Source organism: Lepus europaeus, chromosome 13, assembly GCF_033115175.1.
Source record: "Lepus europaeus isolate LE1 chromosome 13, mLepTim1.pri, whole genome shotgun sequence".
Lineage (NCBI taxonomy): Eukaryota > Metazoa > Chordata > Mammalia > Lagomorpha > Leporidae > Lepus > Lepus europaeus.
The window spans coordinates 68,198,664-68,223,333 of record NC_084839.1 but is presented as its reverse complement, the minus strand read 5'-3'; the positions used below and the strand labels follow the sequence as shown (position 1 = coordinate 68,223,333).

The window sequence follows — 24,670 nt, the reverse complement described above, 5'->3', positions numbered from 1 at the left end:
GGCGCCACAGGCGGAGGATTAGCCTAGTGAGCCGCGGCGCTGGCAGAATATTGTTATTTTTAATTATCATGTGCCTAAGATGGTGCTCAGATGATGAAAAGATTATTGGTGATAAGGAACATCTGCATAGTGGTTCTGTAGTTGCTGTTGACATTTTTGTTAAGTAGGTTGGTGTTTTCTCCTCTTTGCCGTATAGGCTAGAAAAGTAAGTTCTCTGAGAAAAAAGAACTTTGGGCAGCCAGCTACAAAATGTTGGTAATAAACTGACTTGAACTGAAGGTTTAATTTCTGGTCTTTAATAAACCATCTCTATCCTTCTCTAATGAAGAATTCATACTTATATAACAGGTTGTCTTGGCCGAGTCAGAGCTGAAATGAGAAGTTAAGCAATATTCCATTGGATATTTCATGGGTGCTTTGGGTGAGCAGTGTCCTTAACTGTCCCAGAAAATTTAGGGTCACAAAAGCTTGCACCTAGCCATGTCTCCTGTTAGTCTGATACATATGGACCACATGGGAACAGATAGATTTTATCTATAACTGTGCTTTCTTCAACTGGGGTAAAACAATCAGATTGCAAGGAGAGACAGTAGATTCCCAAGGAGAAACAAGTAGGATCCTGGTCAGTGAGCCAGATCTTGCCATTTGGCCTGGGTATCTGAAAGGAGTATTGATCTAGCCAGTCTACAGCCTTCTCACTTCACACACAATGGTAAATCTGAAAACAGCACACTGAAAATCATATGATTAGGAATTCCAATTCTTTTTCACACTACCTACCTATTTAAAGGAAGGCTTTTCTGTGCATAAGATTCCTCTAGAGATAGGAAGTGGGCTGTGGGTGAGAATATGAAGTGAAGAATCAGGTTTAGTCACTTTTAAATGAAGTTTTTATGCCAAGGATTTAGAGGCATGATATTGTTGGAGTAACTTCATAGAATGCTCAGGTTGATGGGCCTAGGGAACCTTCAGGTTGTACATGTTTTCAGAGATTTAATGATGCAGTTATAATTTTTAGTTTTGATTATATAATTATGAAATAAAGTAACATGTATATTTCAGCCTAGTTACTCTGGACTAAAATTCTTAGAGCTGGGAATTGACAAGATTAATGTGAATGCTTTGAAAGTTTAAAATGAGTATCATGAGTTTAGCTAAGGCATCACTTTATTACTTTTGAACTCATTTTCCCATTAGTAAAATAAATAATAAAGTAAATAAGTAAAATAAAAAGTGCTTGATGATGTTGGGACCCATTTACTACTAGGTATTCGCTTTCCTAAAGACAGGAAAGAAAAGGATTCAAGAGTGAACTTGTCCCACTCCTTGGAAGCTTCCAGTTGTATTATGAGAATAGCAAGGGAGTGGCAATTCTACCCTTCTGAGCTCTGTTTACTGTGAAAGCAAGTTACCTTTTTTGGGGTCCTGCCCTTCCAGATGGTTCCTTTATCATGAGCAAGCCAGACAGGGCAAATAAGATTACAAATCAGGTCTTTTGATGGGTTTTGTCCCTGCTTTGTAACTGTTAGCTGCTTCCAGTTTTTTCCCCCCCAAAATTGTGCTTAGAAACCCCACTACCATTAGCTTCTTTGGTGTAGCCTGTCTTGGAGCCCCCCTCCAGGCCACTCTGGCTGGAGGTTTCTGACTTAAATAAATTGTGCTTTTCTAGAAAGAAAAAAAAAAAAAAAGTGAATCTGTTAACCTGTCCTGTTGAATAAGATAGTACCTACAAATTAGTCCTGATGGATATAGCAGGTGCTGTTAACGCCTGCTCATGCACCTTTAGCTCTGAACTTCAGGGCATGCACCCATCTCCAGTTGCCAGCACTTTCACCTCTTTGCGTATGGGCTTTCTCTGGAAGCCAGAAAGGGAGAATTAATGTCACCTCTTCTCCCCTCCTGCCTTCTGCCTCAGTAATGCTCAGTCAATATCTCATGGATGGAGGTGTGTAAATATCTCAGATCCTTTACTTATCTCAGGTAGGAGGATGGTATAGAATACCTCTGAGGCAGGTATTCTATGTCATTTCTGAGTTTCCCATGGAATTGAGTTTTACTTGGCCTACCTTGCTTAAAAACATACCCTTTTTGAGTTCCTTCTCTCTCTTTCACTTCCTCATTTCCCTACTAGTCTTTCAAGGCTTCCTTTCCCAAATAAATTCCTTGGATTCAGAATTCTTGTCTCAGGTTCTGTTTCTGGGGTAACCTAAAATAAGATAGCATCAATAACAGTGAAAAGTCTGGACTCTATTTCTACATGAACTCAGTAGGAAATGTGCATTTCTTATGGTTCCAAGACAAAACATATAGCTATGACTGTCACAGAAGTCCAGGGACTCTGTTTTACCTTCCCTAAAGAATATATACCCAGACTTTGGCTGTGGTGAGGGAGAAACAGTTGCTTAGCTATGAAGTTAGAAATGTAGACTTGGAGCCCGATTCCTTCTTAAGCAGACTTTCAGCTAAAGCCCTTTCAAGCTTCATTTTCCCTTTCTGAGGTACCTAGTGCTTCCAATGTAATATAAGTCAGGCTACCTCTTGACATTCTCCACTACTTGCTTTGTCTGACTACCAACTGGACCAGCTTCCAAAATTTTGTTGCTCTTGGTTCTTCTCTTTTAGTTGATTTGGTGGGATTTTGTCTTGTGGAAAAGGCTGTTTAGTTTTGTTTTAGTGGAGTTGTGAATATGTGTGCTGAGTGTACATGTTTAATCTTCCATCTTTAAGTTGAAATATAAAATTACTGTTCACCAAAGAAAATTGAATAAAATAAGGCTGAACAGCCAGCAGTATTGAACAAAATGATAGGCGGCATAAAATACCCCAATGGTTAACAATTTATGTATTTCTTTTTTTTAAAAGATTTATTTGAAAGGCATAGTTACAGAGAGGCAGAGATAGAGGCAGAGTCAGAGAGAGAGGTCTTTCATCTACTGGTTCACTCCCCAGATGGTTGCAGTGGCCAGAGCTGCACCCATCCAAAGCAAGGAGTGTGGAGCTTCTTCCTGGTCTCCCATTCAGGTGCAGGGGCCCAAGCACTTGTGCCTTCTTCTTGTTCTTGTTCTTGTTGTTCTTCTTCTTTTTTTTTTTTTTAAACTTATTTGACAGGTAGAGTTAGACAGTGAGAGAGAGAGAAAAAGGTCTTCCATCCGTTGGTTCACCCCCCAAATGGCTGCTATGGCTGGCGCTGCACAGATTCAAAGCCAGGAGCCAGGTGCTTCCTCCTGGTCTCCCACGCGAGTGCAGGCACCCAGTCACCTGGGCCATCCTCCACTGTCCTCCTGGGCCACAGCAGAGAGCTGGACTGGAAGAGGAGCAACTGGGACTAGAAAATGGTGCCCATATGGGATGCTGGTGCCGCAGGAAGAGGATTAGCCAGGTGAGCCATGGCGCCGGTCCTCTTGTGCCATCTTCTTCTGCTTTCCCCAGGCCATAGCAGAGAGCTGGGTTGGAAGTGGAACAGTCTGAACACGAACTGGCTTCCATATGGGATGCTGGCACTGCAGCCGGTGGCTTTACCCACTACACCACAGCGCCGGCCCCAACAATTTATATATTTCTGAGCATCTGAGAAAAAAACATGTCAAGTGGTTATTTCTTTCTATGCTGTCCATAAAGTACTTTTGAGTAAGAAGAAACACAAATGTGGAAGTTGAAGAAGAAACTGAAGATTTTATGACTTCAGTGTGTATAGGTATGTATGCTCTGTGTAGGATATTTTGTACTGAATATCATCATTTGGAGTATAAGTATCATATGTTGTACAAGTCCTCTTTTTTTGTAGTTAGGAGGAATAAGACTATAATACTTAACTGTTGCTTACATGAGAAGTTTAAGGGTTTGAACATAAATAATTTAGAAAGTTTGGCTACTTTTACTAATGGAATAAATAAAGAATTCAGAGTCTTGTTTATGACTACATAGTAATCTCAGAACATAATCCTAATCCTTTCTCTCTGAATCTTAGGCTTTTCCAGATAGACCCATTGGAAAAAAATCTTCCTTATTCAAAAGTTAGTCTACCTCTGTAGATTATCAGATCATAATTGTACATTTTATCAATTAGTGCTTTTTTTTCTAAGAATATCTCCCTCCCTCTACCACATGGTACTGACTGTTTTATTATATCTTAAAACTTACTAGTTCAGTAAGTTTTGTATATGGCATGTTTATGAAGTTACAAAATTCTGTGGGTGGTTTTTCATTTGTTCCTTATACTCAAAAGACTGAGCTACCTTAGGAAATCCACTTTCCCCAACTCCAGACTTCATCTATGATGGAACTTAAAAGAAAAATTCTTGGCTGAGCCTGAATACTTTAGAACCAGCTAAGTGGTTTTCTCTGTCTGGAGAAAATTGGGAAAAGGGAATTATTAAGCCCAGCAAATGTAGTTGTTGATGGAAATGCTGACAGACTGGTCCTGCTTGGTGCCACTGTCATGAGAAGTCAGTCAATATTAACTGTATTGTCAAGAGCTGCTGCTTATGTACAAGTTGTGTCTTGTAGGCCTTGTCACATATAAATAAACCCATTCAAAAAATGTTAAGTGATTTCCATAAAAAACATTTATTCTGTTCTCATTCTTAAGCCAAATACTTGTTGTTTATGGCTTCCTGTACCCAACAGTTCCTGATTGTCTCAAAAAGCAAAACATGTCCTTCGTGGATTAAGCTGCTGAAATGCCTTTCAGGCATTGTTTATGAGTCTGCCCTCTTTATTTTCAGAGAGAAAGCGAATACTTTAATGTCTTCCATATTCCATAAATCTGTCCCATGCTACAATTCAAAGCTGTGTGTGTTTTTGTTAGAAGGTACTTCTGGTTGTACTTAGAGTGGAAAAGCTGCCTAAGAATGTTAGCGAATATTTGGGTGGTGGTGGCAGACTCCCCTAAAGGGGATTTAGTACTGGTTGAAAGTGCTGTTGGTTTTTTGGCTTAAGGAAGCAGTTACTAAAGGTGCTTTTACAGTCAGTAGTAATGTAGCCACTCTTTGATTGCTTTGCACCAGTGTTTCCTGTTTGGCTCATCCTTTGGGACCAGTCTTCCCTCTGGGCAAGCTTGCTAATTTACCACTTCTGACTCCACTGCTAAGTAGCATACAGAGTGTGCCTGTCTAGTGGTCTGAATAGAGGGAAAGTGTCTTTACTTGCCATAAATGAGAATATCTCTGGAGACTGAGCAAAAAGTAATTTGAAGTGGAGATCAAATTTACTATTTTTTTCACATTTTATTTGGTAAAATTCTGAACACACAGAAAAGTTGGAAGAATTATAGTTACCATCCATACTTATTTACTTCCTAGTATCTATAATCAATATCTAATGATACATGTTTTATTATTTTTTTTCATCTATTGTCCATCAACCCATCATATAATTTTCTTTTTATAATTATTATTTATTTATTTGAGACACAGAGCTCCCAACTGTTGGCTCGTTCCATAAATTCCTGCAATGGCCTGAGCTAGGCTGGGTTGTAAGCAGTAAGCTGAGAACTCAGTCCAGTTCTCCCATAAGGACAGCAGGAATCTATCTTTCCAAATCCCTAGAAGGAATCACTGCTGCCTTACAAGGTTAGCATAAACAGGAAGCTGGAGTCAGGAGCTGGAGCCAGCCATCCAACCTAGGAACTCTGATGCGAGATGTGGACATTTGAAAAATCAGTATACTCATCTCTCAACACTAGTATGCATACATTAATGAGGGCCCAATATCTGTTTATTTTTTCTTTTGATGTAAAATTTAGATACTACAGTACATACAAATCTGAAATGGGTTTTTGACAAATGTGTACACCTAAGCCCTTATTAAGACACAGAACAGTACATCGCCCAGAAAGTTTTCTTATGCCCTTGTCCACCTAGTTCTCTCCCCTTACTCATTTTCATTAATGAGTAGTATTTCCAAGTATGAATTTAACTATTTGTTTATTCATTCTGCTATTGATAGACAACATAGTATGTTTCAGTTTGTGTCTAGAGATTAAAGCTACTATGAACATCTTTATATACACCTGTTTATGAACATATGCTTCATTTCTCTTGGGTAAATTAACCAAGCAGTAGCATTTTGGGTCTGAATTTTATGAGATAATGCCAAATATTTTTAGAAAGTAGTTCTACCATTTTACTTCTTCAATTAATGTATGAAAGTTTCAGTTTCTCTGCCTCCTTGCCACCATTATTTGTTGTCAGTCTTTTAAATTTTATTTTGGTGGATATGAGGTGCTGTCTCATGTGGTCAACATTTATTTTAGGGTTAGCTTGGGAAATGAAGAATAAGAGATAGAAGGTACATAAAAACAAATTGCAGTGCCCAAGCAGTGAGTTTTCTGCCATACTATGGGACATGGGTAAAGCAGTGGATGAAGAAAATACCAAGAAGGGGCCGGTGCCATGGCTCAGTAGGCTAATCCTCCGCCTGGGGCGCCGGCATCCCATATTGGCACTGGGTTCCAATCCCGGTTGCTCCTCTTCCAGTCCAGCTCTCTGCTGTGGTCCTGGAAGGCAGTAGAGGATGGGCCAAGTGCTTGGGCGCCTGCACCCGCATGAGAGACCAGGAAGAAGCACCTGGCTCCTGGCTTCGGATCAGTGTAGCTCCGGCCATAGCGGCCATTTGTAGAGTGAACCAACGGAAGGAAGACTTTTCTCTCTGTCTGTCTCTCTATCACTGTCTAACTATATCTGTCAAAAAAAAAAAATTAAAAGAAAACACCAAGAAAAACAGGACAAAAAGGTGGAATGATAAAGCGAGTAACTCAAGAGCACCTACCTGAGGAATAGTAGGACCAAAGTCACTTCAGGGATTTGGAAAGAAGAATTATTGACATGGAAAATTAAATTTAGTTGACCCCCTCCCTCATTATGAAAGTATCTTTATTAATTAACTAATGAGAGAGGGAGAGAGAAAGAAAGAGAGAGAGAGAGAGAGAGAGAGAGAGAGAGAGAGAGATTCCCCATCTGCTGGTTTACTCCTCAGATGTCCACAATGGCCAAGTATGGTGGGGAAGCTGGGAACTGGAACTCACTTGGCAGTGGCCAGTTGTGTGAACCTTCACCACTGTCTCCCAGAGTTCTCAGGAGCAGGAGCCAGGGGCTGAAACCAGATACTCTGATGTAGCATACGAGCATCTGACTGGCATCTTAATTATTAATTTAATAATATTTATCATTAAAAATTACTTATATTGTATAGAGGTATAAATAAACAGGAATGTAAATGAAAAGGCTATAATTTATATGTATGGCTCAAGCCCATTATTGCAAGTGTGTATATACTGATATGCAAGTATAGATAAATAAATGATTTTCATTAACCTATAGATGAAAATCTAAACTATCTCACCAAAATGTTAACAGTGGTTATCTGTAGGCAGTGGGATTATGTGTGATTCTTTCATTCCTGTTAACATTATCATATACATATTTGCAAAAATGGGCTTGAACCATACATAAAAATTATAGTCGTTTCATTTACATCTGGGATACATTTAATGTCCATAGTATAAATCTACTAAACCAATTTAAAAAGTTGTTATGCATATATCATAAATTAACTATTCATCTATTACTGGACTTTGGATTATTTCTAACTTTTTTAAAGCAGCCATTTTTTTGGAGAATTTGCTAAGTATAAATCGCTGGGTGGACAGGGTTGAGGCAGGTAGAGAACCCGAAATGCAAAAGACATAGTTTTGCCTTCTAGGAACTCATTATCCAGTGAAACTGAATCAGATGCCAAAGTCAATCTTTTTTGTAGTGAGCTATTAAGGGACTGTGTTGTGATTTGTACAAAAACTCTTAAGTCAGACTTAGCGTGTCTCTGTTGCTGGTTAGTCCTGTGTGAATATATCTGAGTCGCAAACTTTGGTAGAGTTTAGTATTCTAACAAGTATAATAAGTAAGTTGTAGTTATAAATAGAAAACTGTGCCTTTCATTTTCAAATGTTATTCCATAGAACACTAGAATTGTGTGAGAATTTTCTAGGGGTTCATTGAAAGAAAGTGAAATCTCACAGTAGGACATGGAAGCCTAGTGTATAAAACAGTATCATGGAATAGCTTTATAACCTTCCTGATGTATACATCCAATTAAGATGGGTTTTTTCCCACAGTTTTCTTTTCATTGTGTTTATGAAGTCAGAACCAAATCAGTTCAGATATTAATACTCAGTAACTTGTAATTGTATGAGTTGCATCTTTTAAAATTATTGATAGAATAGTTCTGTTTTTTCCCTCTGTCTCTTGTGGTCACCCTGATGGTAATACAAATGCATAATCTCTCCTTTCACAATTTATTTTGAATATGAAGCTTACTAAAAGCTCAGTAAAAATTTTCTTACAGAAGAGGTAACAGTTAAATTTACAAAGAGGAAAACGGGGATATAATATAAAAAGAAAAATGACAAAATATGTCTAGGAGTTTGTGTACTTTTTGTCTTACTACTGTCTGAATTTTATCTGGTTTAAATTGTGTTCCTCACCTCCTGGGATTTTGTTTCTTGAACAGAATAAATAATAAGTCCGTCTATCCATTTGTGGAAAAGAAATCTTAGGAAAAAAGAGCAGATGGTTGGAGCCATTGTGTTTCTTACCCAGCTGGGAAGGATACTATTTTCAAATGTTATTTCCACTGTGTTTAATACGGCTCAAGGGCCTTTTTCTAGCACCTTTTTTATTTGGCCATGTGTTTTGCCCAGCTCATGGTGGGATAGAGAACTCTGGTCAAGATTTTGATTCTAGGAATTAACCAGCCATTGTGACTAGTAAGATTAAGAGCCTTCTCAGACAGATTGTATTTTTTTTTTTTTAAAGATACTCTGGTTAGAAGAAATAACTTTATGAGCTGAAATTGGACCGTCCTTCTATTTCATGATCAGTGAAGAGAAGGGACTTAGAAGGGTTATAACTTTATAAATGGGTGTATACCTCTGAAACCAAAAGTATTTTTAGTTATTTATATTGTTTTTAATAAATTAAGATTACAGTATTGTTGTGGCTTGTGTCTTTTAGGAAATCCATTTAAGAAATTCATTTTCTTACCAACTACATTCTATCTACTTATTCTGAAGTTTTGAGGCATGGAGCTAGTTTTTATTTTATGATTGAAATGTCTGTGGCTGCCATTTTTTTTCAGTCACATTTCACTTTAATAAAAAACCTACACTACTAAGGTTACTATCTGCATTATTAAATCCTGTATGTGCATGGGTATGATTCGTAGAGATTCCCTGAACTTGCATTTATCTTCAAACAATACCACTTTGCCACCATTAACCCTATTCAAAAACATGCTCTTCAAATGTTCTGAGCAACTGTGACAAAACGGGAGCAACCCTCAAGGTCCCCTCTTTGGAGGAAACAGAAATCATGGAGCCAGGGGTGGACATTGTGGCGTTATAGGTATAGCTGCCACTTCAGACACCCATATCTGCTATCAGAGCACTGGTTCAGGTCCTGGCCACTTTCCTTCTGATCCAGCTCCTTGCTAATGTGCCTGGGGGGCAGCAGTTGATGGCCCACATCCTTGTGCCCCTGCAACCTGCATGAAAGACCTGGATGGAGCTCCAGACTCTGGGCTTCTGCCTGACCCAGCCCTGGCTGTCACAGGCATTTAGGGAATGACCCAATGGATGCCAGCTCTCCATCTCTCACTTTCTCTCTGTCATTCTGCCTTTCACGTGGATGAAAAATAAACTTTTTTTTTTTTTTTTTAAAGAAAGAACTCAACAGGTTAAGTCCTTATCCTACCTACTTCATCCCTTCCTTGGTGGTGTTTTTGACAACCTAATGCTTTCAAACTGTCTAAACTATAATGAATCCCAAATGCAGGGGGCTAACATTTTATACAGTTCCATAGAAGTATAGAGTTGATTTAAGCATTAACTCTCTGAATTTGACAAATGCTTTCATTTCTTTTACTCAATATGTTATCCTGTTTGTCCATACATGTTGGAATTTTAGGGATAGATCAGAATTGGATAAGAATTAGTACACATTATTACTTTCTTTTCAAGAGATTCATTCATTCAATGTTAATTGAAAGTCTATATCAGTGGGCGGTGCCGTGGCTCACTTGGCTAATCTTCTGCCTGTGGCACCGGCACCTCGGGTTCTAGTCCCAGTTGGGGCACTGGGTACTAGTCCCGGTTGCTCCTCTTCCAGGCCAGCTCTCTGCTGTGGCCCGGGAGGGTACTGGAGGATGGCCCAAGTGTTTGGGTCCCTGCACCCGCATGTGAGACCAGGAGGAAGCACCTGGCTCCTGGCTTCGGATCAGCGCAGCACAGTGCAGTGCCGGCCGTAGCGGCCATTAGGGGAGTGAACCAATGGAAGGAAGATATTTTTCTCTGTCTCTTTCTCACTGTCTATAACTCTATGTCTCTCTCTATCACTGTCTAACTCTGCCTGGCAAAAGAAAAAAAGAAAGTCTATATCATAATCAAGTTTTGTGTTTGAGATTCATAAAGTTAAAAGACTTATAAGACTCTTGCCTTTAAGACTTAGAACCACAGAAGCTCGACAGACTGATCAGTGACAATGGTATGCTACCTTGCTGGATGTGTGTATGCTCACAGAGGCACCTACATCAGATTGAGATAAATTTGGAGGGTGAATATGAGTTGGCTAGAAAATTAGGGTAAGATCCTGTTCCAGGTGGAGGAAATATTCTGTTCAGGGCTTGGAGGTTTGTGTTCAAGAACTTTAAGTAGTTCACTGAGGCCTGTATGAAAGGGTATGTTTGTGGAAATGTATCAAAAGATGGAATCAAAGAGGTGTGCTGCAAACAGGTGATGATAGACTCTATATTCTATTTTAACAGGACTGGAATTTTACCCTTAAAGTTAACATTGCAGGTTTGAAGGAAGGCATCGACTTGTGAGAGTTGTGGGTAGACAAGGTTCCCCAGAGAGAGGTTAGAGGCTAGATTAAAGAAGGAACAGTCTGGAGGCAGGAACTCCTCCAGCCCAAGCTGAGGATCCACAGCCTTAAAGCTAAAGATGAAGAATAGTGACTTTTTCATTCTTGGTTTCTTCTGTCTTTTATTTGTTTCTTTTTAGAAGTGGCCTGATCTAAGACAGAATGGTGAGGTGTAATGGGAAAAGGAATAATGGCTATATTTGGAAAGGAGCAACAACAATAAACATGAAGATTAGAGTGCTTATTTATCAGGCACTGTTCTAAACATATTATGTGGACTGTTTGATAATTATTTTATTCTTTTCTTTTCTTTTTTTTTTTTTTTAATTTTTGACAGGCAGAGTGGACAGTGAGAGAGAGAGACAGAGAGAAAGGTCTTCCTTTTGCCGTTGGTTCACCCTCCAATGGCCACCGCGGTAGCGCGCTGCGGCCGGCACACCGCGCTGATCCGATGGCAGGAGCCAGGTGCTTCTCCTGGTCTCCCATGGGGTGCAGGGCCCAAGCACTTGGGCCATCCTCCACTGCACTCCCTGGCCACAGCAGAGAGCTGGCCTGGAAGAGGGGCAACCGGGACAGGATCGGTGCCCCGACCGGGACTAGAACCCGGTGTGCCGGCGCCGCAAGGCGGAGGATTAGCCTACTGAGCCGCGGCGCCGGCCAATTATTTTATTCTTTACAGCAACTTGAGCTATTACTATTATTTTCTCTATTTTATAAATGAGGAAACAGGAAAAGAAAGGTTAGAAAGCACATTTTTCCGTAGTCACATAACTAGTAAGTCTCAGAGTAAGGATTTGAAGCCACACTGCCATGTTTCAGAGTCTATGAATTTTTAAAACTCTTATTTTGAAATACTGTGACACTTATAGTACAATTGTAGAAATAGCACAGGTTCATATATGCTTTGTCCAGTGGCTGGTGCTGTGGCAAAGTGGGTAAAGCCACTGCCTGCAGTGCTGGCATCCCATATGGGCGCCAGCTCTAATCCCAGTTGCTTTACTTCCAATCCTGCTCTCTGTTATAGCTTGGTAAAGCACCAGAAGATGACCCAAGTACTTGGGCCCCTGTACCCGTGTGGGAGACCCAGAAGAGGCTCCTGACTTAACTCCAGCTGTTGCTACCATCTGGGGAATGAACTAGCAGATGGAAGATCTCTCTGTCACTCCCTCTTTCTCTATGTAACTCTGCCTTTCAAATAAGTAAATAAATCTTTAAAAAAAAAGCAACATATATGCTTTGTCCAGATTCCCCAAATGTTACATTTTAATACAATTGTTCTATCCATCTTTCTGTACATATGATTATATATGTATATAATTTTTTAAAAATGGTTTTAGAAATATAGACACAATGGCCTCTTTCTATAAAATTTGCATCCTCTTACGTAATCACTTTGTCAAAATTAGGAAATTAAAACCCATATAGTATTCTTATCTAATCTACAAACCTTATCAAATATTAAGAAACCAAAAACATTGTTTTGGTTCAGGATTCATCCCCAGATCACTTACTTGTTCAGAGGCGATGTTCTTAGCCATCTCTGCATTGTACAACCTTTCCATGCAGCTAGTCACCATTGCTAGTACTAGCAGAACTACCAATGGGAGCTAAGCATTGAAGATACTGTTTGTTTTGAAATCTTCGGTTTCCTTTTCTTCTTCTCTTCAGAATATTTTCTCCAGTTAACAATGCTTTCCTTTTTCTGTCCTCTCCTCCCAATTCCTATTACAACTTCAAAGCCATCATGAAGTCCCTTGGAATTAACAATTTTAGAGACAGAAATGTTGTCCTTCTGCCAGATTTCCTTTCTTCTCATGGAGAAAGCACTTCTAAAAAAACATTATCTTAACAGACTACAACTAAGAGAGCCCACATTTCCTTTGTTTACTTTAAAATGTATCTTTTAGAACTGGAGACCTGAATTTGGGATCTGTGAAGGAAAGGTGCACTTTCCCCTCTGAAGTGATCACAGTGTTAGATGGATTTGTGTGGATTTCTGGGGACAGAGTCTGTATCTTCCATGTGGGTTTCAAAATTGTTGGTGACCCAGACTAGTTTTAAGAGTTTTCTTGTTGGTATTTTCTCTTCTAGAGGATGGAAATTGCATCTTGATGCATTTTCTTAGTCTCATGAAATCCTAATACGCGACAGAGTAGTAGGTCCTCTCAAATTTTAATGTGCACTTCTTGAGAATTCACATTGTACACCAGTTGATGTGAGCATGGACACATGTTAGTGATCTCTGTTCCTAATTTAAACAGACTGCTGTTGTGGGCATTTTAGCTATCAATCTGTTCTAGTTCCTTAACAAGCAGCCCTATCTCATCTCCTTCTCTTGTGACCTCTTCTAGGGAATGAATGCCAGGCCAGCCACACTGTTTCACTACTGGGCAGTGAAATAAGATTATACCCTAGTGGCAGCAATATTTATAGGCATTGAAACAGAAATTGGTAATTGTTACAAATGTTCAGCAAGCCACATTTCATGACCAGCTTTGCAAGAAAAAATTGAAAGTGTGAACAGCTGTTGGTGCATTGTATTTGCATTTCTGAAGTTTCAAGTGAAGATAAAACATTAGCAGCTGTGATAGATCGATTCCTCCATTTGACCTAGTGCCTCAGGGTGTGCAATACATTGATGTAGTCAGGCTGTCAGGGTGCTGGTGAGAACTGTGGGGAGATGGAAAATCTAAGAGATGAGAACAAGTTTGTTACTTTTTTAAGTTTGCTCTTCTTTTTTCTTTTTAAAATCCAGATAGTCCTATTGGAATCTAGCAATCTGCGTAATAACTAAAATAGCCTTTGACTTGGGAATTGCAATGGTTGATTATCCTTAGCCCTCATATACCTAAGAATATTAAAGTAGTTAACTCTCTTGTGGATTGCCTATCTTTATTTATTTATGTATTTATTTAATTATGATATATGTATCTTGAAGAGACTTTAATTCTACCTCTGAATATGTCGGGTTTCCTCCTCTGGCTTCACTTAAGACACTGTTAGTGTTTTCTTATGAGATCCAAATGCTTAAGGGCAGAATAACTTTATTGATGAGATTATTTAAGCCCACCTCTGATAATATTTATTAAGAAAGTACAATTTTTAAAAATCTCGAGGGGTAAAGAAGTAAACTATCAAAGAATATAGAATTGTTTGACTTTCAGGTTCACAGAAGCTCGAGAATTTTGAAGAGAGTCCAGATGGAAGTATTATAGTCCAGAACTGAAGGTGTTGAGTGTCTGAAGCTCTAGAAGGAGAAGCTGGGGAGGGTGGGAAGGGTAGGAAGGTATTTGAGTCTCTCTTTCTTAAAAGGTTGGTGGTACTTACTCTTTACAGCCCTGCACTCACGTCTAACTACGGAAAGGAAGGTCTAAGGCTTATATTATGATAACCATGAAGCAAATGTTAGAGCAGTGTAGATTCTGACACATTGAGCTATATTCCAAGAATTAGCAGATTTTTGGTTCACTAATGTTAATGAGAAAGGAAAGTTAATTTTTTTGACTGAAATAGTCTTATTTAAGAAGACCCCTGAAAACCATTGAATCAAATACTCTATTTTTTTTTTTTTTTTTGACAGGCAGAGTGGATAGTGAGAGAGAGACAGAGAGAAAGGTCTTCCTTTTTGCCGTTGGTTCACCCTCTAATGGCCGCTGCGGCCGGCGCATCTCGCTGATCCGAAGCCAGGAGCCAGGTGCTTCTCCTGGTCTCCCATGCGGGTGCAGGGCCCAAGGACGTGGGCCATCCTCCACTGCCTTCCTGGGCCACAGCAGAGAGCTGGCCTGGAAGAGGGGCAACCGGGATAGAATCCGGTGGCCTGACCGGGACTAGAACCTGGTGTGCCAGCGCCACAAGGCTGAGGATTAGCCTGTTAAGCTACGGTGCCGGCAAATACTCTATGGTTTTGACATTCCAACACTACAATTTTAGTTGTATATGTAATAAAAATGATAGTCATTTGAATTTCTCTTATTTCTGGTTCATTTGGGTCCATAGTATCACTGCAGTATGTCATAGGGTGAGTTGACTTACAACTTTTTTATTCTTGGAATTTTTTCCTTATTTGAGAACTAAAATAGTTATGTAATCAGTGATGGTATCTTCTGCAGTTACCTAGGAGGCAGGAAGATCTTGTGATATGAATCACTTCACAAGAATACAATTGACATCTGATTAGGTAGGGTCGATTTTTCTTGCCTTCTTTAGTTAGGGTTATTGCCTCTGTATAAGAAATGGTATTTGGTCATTCCTTCTCCACTTTCAACCACTAGACCCGTTAATCTTATTGAAGACTTCAGGTTTTATATGCAGTCTGTGCAGGTAGCCAGATGCCATATGCTGTTAATTTCTTATTCCATGAAGGCCAGATCATACAGCTGGAAATGATTGAAAAGAAAAGCATGTTCTTTTGTTTAACAAGACAAAGCCTATTGTGTACTCTGCTTCTGATGCTTAAAAGATGTATTTTTTTCTTGTGACTGCATAGTATGTAGGGCTAAAAGTTTTGAACTCTTCACTTCAGAAATTACTTTTCCAGACAAAAGAGCAAAACAATGTTTGTTTAAATTGTTCTCTGGAACATGACTGATAGTGTTTACAACATTTCTCTGACATTTTGATCCAGTAGGGAGTACTTGGAGAGGTATTTAAAGTGCTTTTCACTAAGTCAGATGCTTTGTAGTGTTTGAACCTTTTTAAAAAATCATTTGAAAGGTTGAAGTTCTGAGTTGAGAGACAGAAAATGGCCAGGGCTTTCTCTAAAGACTAAAAATGACTTATCATAAGCAAAACCGATTTTTTTCCTTCAAAAATTGAAAGCCTGCTTCTTGTTTAACTAGAATAAGACACACACCCGTTGGTTCAGGGCTTTGTCTCTCATGCCATGTCTCTTCATAAGCGTTATTTTCCAGATCTGCATTCTATTCAATGGCAGCTTCTTTGGAAAAAGCCATTGAGGGCCATGTGTGTATTATTTATGTGTGTTCTGTTTTTTGTTTTTGTTTTTGATTTTTGTAAAAATAAATTCTACAGAGGAAGCTATAACTTGATTCAGGTGCCAAAGATATGTTTATAGAACATAGAGGAAAGCACTAGGTAGGTATATTGAACCAACAATAGAATATACTTAGAAAAATTTGTACTTCATACATTGTTTTTTCTAATCTTGATGTGACATACCAGTGCAAGGCATTTGGCTGATTGAAACTGCCTCAGGGAATTCTATGAGCCATAAAGAATCCATGAGAAAAGTACCAAATTAAGTAATTGACCCATTTTACAAAAAGTCTTATAGAAAGCCCAAGCTTTTTATGGTAGATTTTCTGGAGAATTCTGTTGAATGACATCCGACTATAAGAATGTTTAAATTTTGTCTTTAAACTGGGGGCAATCTTGTTCAGCTTTTTCTATTTTAAAATTTATTTATTTAATTTATTTGAGAGAGAGACAGACAGACATATAGACAGAGCAGAAAAGTGCCCATCTGATGATTCATTACTCAGATGCCAGAGAGTTGGGAACTTAGTTCAGGTCTCCCATGTAGTCTGCAGGGAACCAACTATTTTGAGTTATCATCTGCTGCCTCCCAGGGTACACATTATGTGTGTTTGTGTATATATTTAAATTTTGGATTAATGTGTAATAGTTGTACATTTTTATGGGCCACAGTACAATATTCCAGCACATATACAGCAACATAAACTAATCAAACCAGATAAACTTTCTACTTCCTTATCTTTTCTATATTTTAGAGCCTACCATTGCCTCTCTTCCCTTTATGTAACATATAATACATTATTATGAATTATAGTCTACCCCGTGTGCCATTCATTTTCCAACCTCTGTCACCCTTTACCCTCACCCTTCTCCTAGGTCCTAGTAGTCACTATTTAAAGTTGAGATTGAATTAATATGTTTGTATATACATAAACTGGCACATGTGAGAGAGAATGATAGTTGTCTTTCTGTGTCTTTTTTCAGTTAATATAGTGAGCTCTAGCTCAATCCATTTTGCTACAGTGTCAGGATTTTGTTCTTTTTATGGCTGAATAATATTCCATGTGTAGGTATACCACATATTATTTATCCATTCATCAATGGACATTTAAGTTGATTCTATATCTTGGCTATTGTGAATAGTGCTGCACTGAATCTAAGGGTGTAGGTATTACTTTTATGTGCTGGTTTCATTTCCTTTGGTTATATACCCTGAGGTGGCATAAATGAGTCATATTTTTAGTTTTCTGAGGAACCTACATACTTTTCTCCCTAATGACTATATTAATTTGTACCTCCACCAACACAATATAATGGTTCTCTTTTCTCCACATTCTTGCCAGTAGCTGTTATTTTTTGTTTTTATTAATAATTGCCATGCTAACTGGAGTGAGAGGATACCTCCTTCATTGGAGTCTTATCTGTCCTTCCTTCCTTCCTTCTTTATAGGGGAGAGGGCACATGAGAGAATACTCTTCCTGGTCCACTGGCGTGCTCTGCAAATACCCACAATGGCTGGGGCTGGGCTGTGCTGGGACTGAGTCTGGGAGCTAATAATGTAATCTAGGTCTCCCTTGTGGGTAGTAGAAACCCAGTTAGTTGAACCATCACCTCTCCCTCCCAAGTTTTGCATTGGCAAGAAGGTAGACTCAGGACCTAGAGCCAGGAATTGAACACAGGTGCTCTAATATGGAATGCGGGTGTCTTAACTGCTAGTCTAAACACCTTCTCTCTCATTGTGGTTTTGATTTGTATTTTCTTGTTAGCTAGTGCTGTTAAACATTTTTTCATTTGTTTGTTGGACATCATATTTCTTCTTCTGAGAAATGTCCAGTTTCCTTTCCTATTTATTAACCAAATTGTTCATTTTTTGTTGTTGGATTTTTGAGTTCCTTATTCTGAATATTAATCCTTTGTCAGATGAATAGTTTGCTGGTATTTTCTCCCATTCTGTTGATTGTGTTTTTTTAATATTTATTTTTATTTATTTGAAAGAGTTTCAGAGAGAGGTAGAGAAAGAGAGGTCTTCCGCCGGCGCCGCGGCTCACTAGGCTAATCCTCCGCCTTGCGGTGCCGGCACACCGGGTTCTAGTCCCGGTCAGGGCACCGATCCTGTCCCAGTTGCCCCTCTTCCAGGCCAGCTCTCTGCTTGGCCAGGGAGTGCAGTGGAGGATGGCCCAAGTGCTTGGGCCCTGCACCCCATGGGAGACCAGGAGAAGCACCTGGCTCCTGCCATCGGCTCAGCGCGGTGCGCCGGCCACAGCGTGCCTACCGCGGTGGCCATTGGAGGGTGAACCAACAGAAAAGGAAGACCTTTCTCTCTATCTCTCTCTCTCACTGTCCACTCTGCCTGTCAAAAATAAAAAAGAAAAAAAAAAAGAGAGGTCTTCCAACTGCTGGTTCACTCCCCAAATGGCCACAACAGCCAGAGCTGAGCCTATCTGAAGCCAGGAGCCAGGAGCTTTTTCTGGGTCTCCCATGTGGGTACTGGGGACCCAAGGACATGGGCCATCCTCCACTGTTTTCCCAGGCCCATTAGCAGGGAGCTGGATTGGAAGTAGAACAGCTAGGAGTTGAACTGGCGCCCATGTGGGATACTGGCACTGCAGGCCAAGGCTTTGACCTACTGCACCGTAGCACCGGCACCTGATTGTTTATTTACTCTGTTCATTGCTTCCTTTGCTGCACAGAAGCTTAATTTGATAAGGTCCCATTTGTCTGATTTTGTTTTTGTTGCCTGTGATTTTGAGGTCTTATCCAAAATGTTGTTGCCTGTGCCAGTGTCTTGAAGTGTTTCCTCTGTTTTCTTTTAGAGTTCCATAGTTTTGGGTCTTACATTCACTTCTTTGATCTATTTTGAGTTGATTTTTGTACAAGGTCAGAGGCAGGAGCAGAAGTTAAGGTTCTGTCTTATGCATATGAATATCATTTCCCCAACCCCCTTGACTGAAGGATTGTGTTTGCTCCAGTGCATTACATTCTTGCTTAAATTTATTCCAAGGTATTTTTTTTTGGTAATTGTTATGAATGGAACTGCTTTTATACTTTCTCAGTGAGTTCATTACTGGTATATATTATTGCTTTTGATTTTTGTGTGTTGATTTTGTATCCTCCAACTTTACTGAATTTGCTTATTAGTTCTAATAGTCTATTGGTGGATTCTTTAGGTTTTTCTGTGTGAGGAATCATGTCATCTGCAAAGAGGAAAACATGTCATCTTCCTCCTTTTCTATTTCTATGCCTTTTGTTTCTGAAGGAAATATATTTAGAAAGTATCTAAGTGTCATTAGTCCATTCATTTTTTGTTGTGCTTTGGGCAACTTAGTTTAATGCTTTCTTCTTTACAGAAGTTTCTAAGTTGAAACATTTTAAGATATACATTATCTAATATTATTTTCAAGTCAATTGCATATATATGCATATATTGTGTATATAATCATCAAAAAACTCAACATAAGGTGGCAAACTTGGCAAGACCTTCTAGAACCAGTGGCAGGAGAGGTGACCTCTGTGCCTTCTTCAATATTCTGAAGCAGCTCAGAAACATAACATTCAGAGTTTCTGTGTGCAGTTTACGTTTCTTTCTGGTACTTGCAGAAGCTCCTGCTCTAGTTTCTCTTCTGCTTTCTTCCACTCTCTCTGCATTTGTGATAGAGTTTTCTCTTTTCCTTGAGCATTATGAACTTCTTAGGTTTATTAGTATCCTCAGTGTCTTTCTCCACTTCTACTTCCTTGATTCTTAGGCACAAAAATATTTTTAACATCTCTGGCCTGACTTCATAATTACTTCATAATTCACTTTTATTACAACTAGAGAAGTTTGGCCTAATTTATCATTTAATGAGATTCTTTACTACCTCACAACACATTTCAGATACCAGTTTTGACACGTCATTCAAGAGATGGACAATCAGTATGATGATGTTGTGAGAATTACAATGATGTAGTGCCACCAGCAGCTCACACAAGCTGTTCGCAGCCACCTCTGCTAGTCATCTGTATGCTGTTAAGGACATTGCATTACTTTTCTTCAGCTTACTTTGCATCCAGTCTTTAATCACTTGCTTCAGATTTTCCAAATAAAATTTGTACTGGCTAACCAGGCCTTCTTCAAATTCTCTTATCTTTGGATTTCTTTGCAGTGCTTGGAAGATTTTTCTGCTTCTATTAGGGGTAGGATTTTGTATGAAGGAGTAGTCTTTAAATAACTCCACCAGAGAACTGTCACCAGCTTTCAACCAGTAACAGCCACATCAGGATCCTGTTCCATCAGCATGGAATGTAATTCTTAAAGTTTCTTTATGTTGCTTTCTGCATCTGACACAATGGCAGAGGCCAAGCCTGCAATGTGATTTTTCTTCTGTAGTTTCTTCTTTCTTTCAACCAAACACTCTTCTATGGTCAGCTCTCTTGGATAGGATGTTCATTGACCTCTTCCTCAAGTTCCATCTCTTTTTGATCCTTTTCATCTTTGTTCTTGTAAATAATTGACTTTTCCCTGGTCTGTGCAATTAGACCACTTTTATCTTTGATAGGAAGCAAATGAATCAGTTCCTTCTCTGGTGCAGTTTGCAGAGTTCTTGGTATTTTTTCATATTTATCTTTAATATATTCATGCTTTCATTTCTTGGTAGTAATGGGCTCACTAGACGAAATGATGGTTCCCTCACTTAGGGACATTGATTTGTTAGTGGCTCTTCATACTCTCATTGAGTCTGGTGACCTAACCTATCAAGAAAGTCTTCACTGTGTCTAGACTGCTTTTCATATTCTTTCTGGGCATGGTTATGTTCTGAATATTCATCCAATGAAATTCTGTACACATCTCTGTGAAACACTGTTTAAGCTACATGCAGGTGCTACCAATGAGGGGTAGGGACTGTACTCCAGTGCCTTGATGTCATGCTTACCAAGTGCAGAAAGCAAGTTTCTCAACAATGAGCCCTGGCCTTCATCAAGAGCCTTTGTACCCTTGCTCTTCATGTTCTTCCAAATTTAAACATTAACATTTTAGCATCTACCAGAATGCTAATGCAGACTTCCCCAAAAACGGATCTGTTGCTTGACAGTGAATCTCAGGGAAGTGGAATTTTCCTCCATGAGTTGGATGGACCTGAGTACTATCATACTCAAAATACTGCTCTCTGGGAATTGCATGCACTGTGGAGATATTAGCATCCCATAGTGCAGAGATTTGCTGCACACCTGATTGCCGGAGCACCTGCTGGAGGCTCTGAAGCACTCAGGCCGAGCTGTGCCAAAGATCTGCTGCTGAACTTTTTGAGAACTACAGCCTGGCAGCAATGACATTCACTACTTCTGTTGAATCTTCACAGTCCAAAAAGGAGGATAAAATTGTACAAGGGCATTCACTTTCTAAATAAAGATTTAAATCAACTAGTCTAAAGACATTGCAATGAAGTTACTACTCAGTCATCCCTGGATTTTACCAAATATTTGAAAACATCATTATGACAATAGACAGAATGAAGAATTGGTAGAGTTTGTTGTATATTTGCATGTAGATACACATAAAGATATGTTGTCTACCTACGACCTTTGATTTTTATACAAGAAAGACTTCTTAAGAAAGATTAGGAAGAGGACAGATTACCCTTTATGTGGCACAGGCCTGGACTTCTGTTCTGAAAATGTCATTTCATTAAGAGAATCAAAAGCCCCTGATAGTATTTGGAAATCTCTTTCTTCGTGATGCTGCTCTTAAAAAAAAAAAAAAAAAAAAAAAAAAAAAACAACAACAACAACAACAACAACAAAAACCAACTTAATGTACATATTAAATGATAGTTTTTTAATAAAACTTTGGTTTGAATCTTCTTGGAATCAGTTGATAGGTAGAGCAGAAAAATCAAGACCATGAGAATTTTTTAACCATTTAAGCTACTCTTTATATCCACTCTTTTTTTTTTTTCTTTCGACAGGCAGAGTTAGACAGAGAGACGGAGAGAAAGGTCTTCCTTTTTTCCGTTGGTTCACCCCCCAAATGGTTGCTACGGCCGGTGCGCTGCGCCTATCCGAAGCCAGGATCCTGGCACTTCCTCCTAGTCTCCCATGCGGGTGTAGGGCCCAAGCACTTGGGCCATCCTCCACTGCCTTCCTGGGCCACAATAGAGAGCTGGACTGGAAGAGGAGCAGCCGGGACCGAATCTGGCACCCCGACCGGGACTAGAACCCGGGGTGCCAGCACTACAGGGCGGAGGATTAGCCAAGTGAGGATTAGCCAAGTGAGCCACTGCGCTGGCCTATATCCACTCTTTAAGACTAAATAAATATTATTTAAAAACTAAATAATTATTATTTAGAATGAGAAACATTCTAAATTTGAGTGAAAATATATTTGTGAAGATTTTTGAGAAAAATAGCTTGAAATTGAAAAAAAGCATAATCATATGCTGTCATTTCATCTTATGAAATGATATTGTTTGGTGTTTCTTTAATTGTATCGATGTATGTTTTGTAAAAATATTTATTTATTTATTTGAAACTCAGAGTTACAGAGAGAGAAGGATAGGCAGAGAGAGAGTGAGAAAGATGTTCTATCCTCTGGTTCACTCCCCAGTTGGCTGCAATGGCCAAAGCTGTGCCGATCTGAAGCCAGGAACCAGGAACCAGGAGCCAGGAGCTTCCTCCAGGTCTCCCACGGAGGTGCAGGGGCCCAAGGACATGGGCCATCTTCCACTGCTTTCCCAGGCCATAGCAGAGAGGCTGGGTTGGAAGTGGAGCAGCTGGGACTCGAACCAGCTCTCATAAGGGATGCCAGCACTGCAGGTGGCGGCTTTACCTGCTACGCCACAGCGCTGGACCCTTGATATATGTTAAAATATTCTGTGATCCCAGTTATAATGACACTTATTTTAGTGTTACTTCTTAATTTTTTTAACTCTGAATTTTATAAAAACAAAAATGAGAATGGTCTCACCCTCCCTCTTCTTTGTAAATCAGAATAATTTCTTTGAGTTTGTTTCTCCTTCCTATCTTTTAAAATTGTATTAAGTGAATGGGTTTATTAGCTTAGATTTCTGTGACCAGTTATATTTGGGGTAAGGGAAGCTTAGTTGTGAATCTCCTACTTGTAAGATTTTCTTAGCCACTTTTAGTGAGAACTAACCAGTGATCCAGGATTTATAACTATTTTTCTATATTAGAGGAATGAGTAGCTTTAAAAAAATAACAAACTTCATTTTCTTTTTTTTTTAACTTTTATTTAATGAATATAAATTTCCAAAGTACAGCTTATGTACTACAATGGCTCCCCCCCCCATAACTTCCCTCCCACCCGCAACCCTCCCCTTTCCTACTCCCTCTCCCCTTCCATTCACATCAAGATTCATTTTCAATTCTCTTTATATACAGAAGATCAGTTTAGCATATATTAAGATTTCAACAGTTTGCACCCACATAGAAACACAAAGTGAAAAATACTGTTTGAGTACTAGTTATAGCATTAAATCACAATGTACAGCACATTAGGACAGAGATCCTACATGAGGAGTAAGTACACAGTGACTCCTGTTGAACAAACTTCATTTTTCAAGAATAGTTTAGGTTTACAGAGAAGTTGAATTGAATATATACAATCCCACAAATTGCTCGCCTTCATTCTCAGGCAGAGTTGCCTCTTGTTACGATCTTACATTAGTGTGAACACCCCCTCTCCTTTTTACAATTAATAAGTCATTATTGATGAGTTTATTTATGACATTATTATAACAAAAGCTCATAGTTTACATTAGTACTTACTATTGATGTTGTGTATTCTATGGATTTTAACAAATATAGTATGTATCTACCAGTATAGTATTGTACAGAATAGGTTTACCACCATGAAAATCCTGTGTATCCCCACCTATTTATCCTTCCACCTCCCTCCCTTAATCCTTGGAATAACTAATCTGTTTACTATTCTTCATAGTTTTGCCTTTTCCCAAATAGCATGCAATGGCGATCAACAACTGTAAATTTCCCCATAAACTCAGCTTATGCTGCATCTCACAGATTTTCTTGTTATATTTTCATTTAGTTTGAACTAGTTTTTAATTTCTTATGAGACTGCCTCTTTGACCCATATGTTATTTTGAAGTGTGTTTTTAGTCTCCAAGCATTTTGGAGTTTGCCAGGTATCTTTCTGTTATTGACTTCCAAAGTCCTGTGTGTGTATGTGTGTGTGTATATGCTCATATCATTTTCCATCCCTAACCTCTGATAACCTCTGATCTCTTCTCCATGCTTTGTCTCCTTAATGACGTCAAATAATTGATATCACACAGATGTATACTTTAGAGATCTTTCATTCAGCATGCCTTTGATATTCTTCCAACTTATTGTGTGGATCAATAGTACACTGCTTTTTATTTTTGAGTCTTATTCCATTTGATGGATGTGCCCCAAGTTGTTTATATCAATCAGCTGTTGAGGGGAATTTGGATTCTTTTCAATTAATAGAGGTGATGTAAATAATTACATGCATATTTGCATGAAGATATCTTGGGTAAATACCATGGAATGGGATTTCTGGGTCAGAGGGTAGATGTATGTTTCACTTTGTAAGAAATGATGGGACTGTTTTCCAGAATGACTGTGTCCTTTTTCATTCCCACAGCCCTTTCTCAAACTTTAAAAAGTAACCTTGTATGTTATTGTGGTTTTAATTTTCATCTCCATAATGGCTAATGATCTTGAGCAACTTTTCATGTGTTTATTTTCCATCCTGTGTTCTCTTTGGTGAAGTATCTGTTCAAATG

At 39.0% G+C, this 24,670-nt stretch overlaps 1 protein-coding gene and 1 pseudogene across 2 annotated transcripts in view; one reads left to right on the top strand and one right to left on the bottom strand.

The window, feature by feature from the left end:
- EXOC6B (exocyst complex component 6B) overlaps window positions 1-24,670 on the top strand; it is a 686,378-nt gene that overhangs the window by 196,487 nt on the left and 465,221 nt on the right. The gene's annotated exons all lie outside the window — the stretch shown is intronic.
- LOC133772965 (nucleolar complex protein 3 homolog) lies at window positions 19,357-20,588 on the bottom strand (annotated as a pseudogene).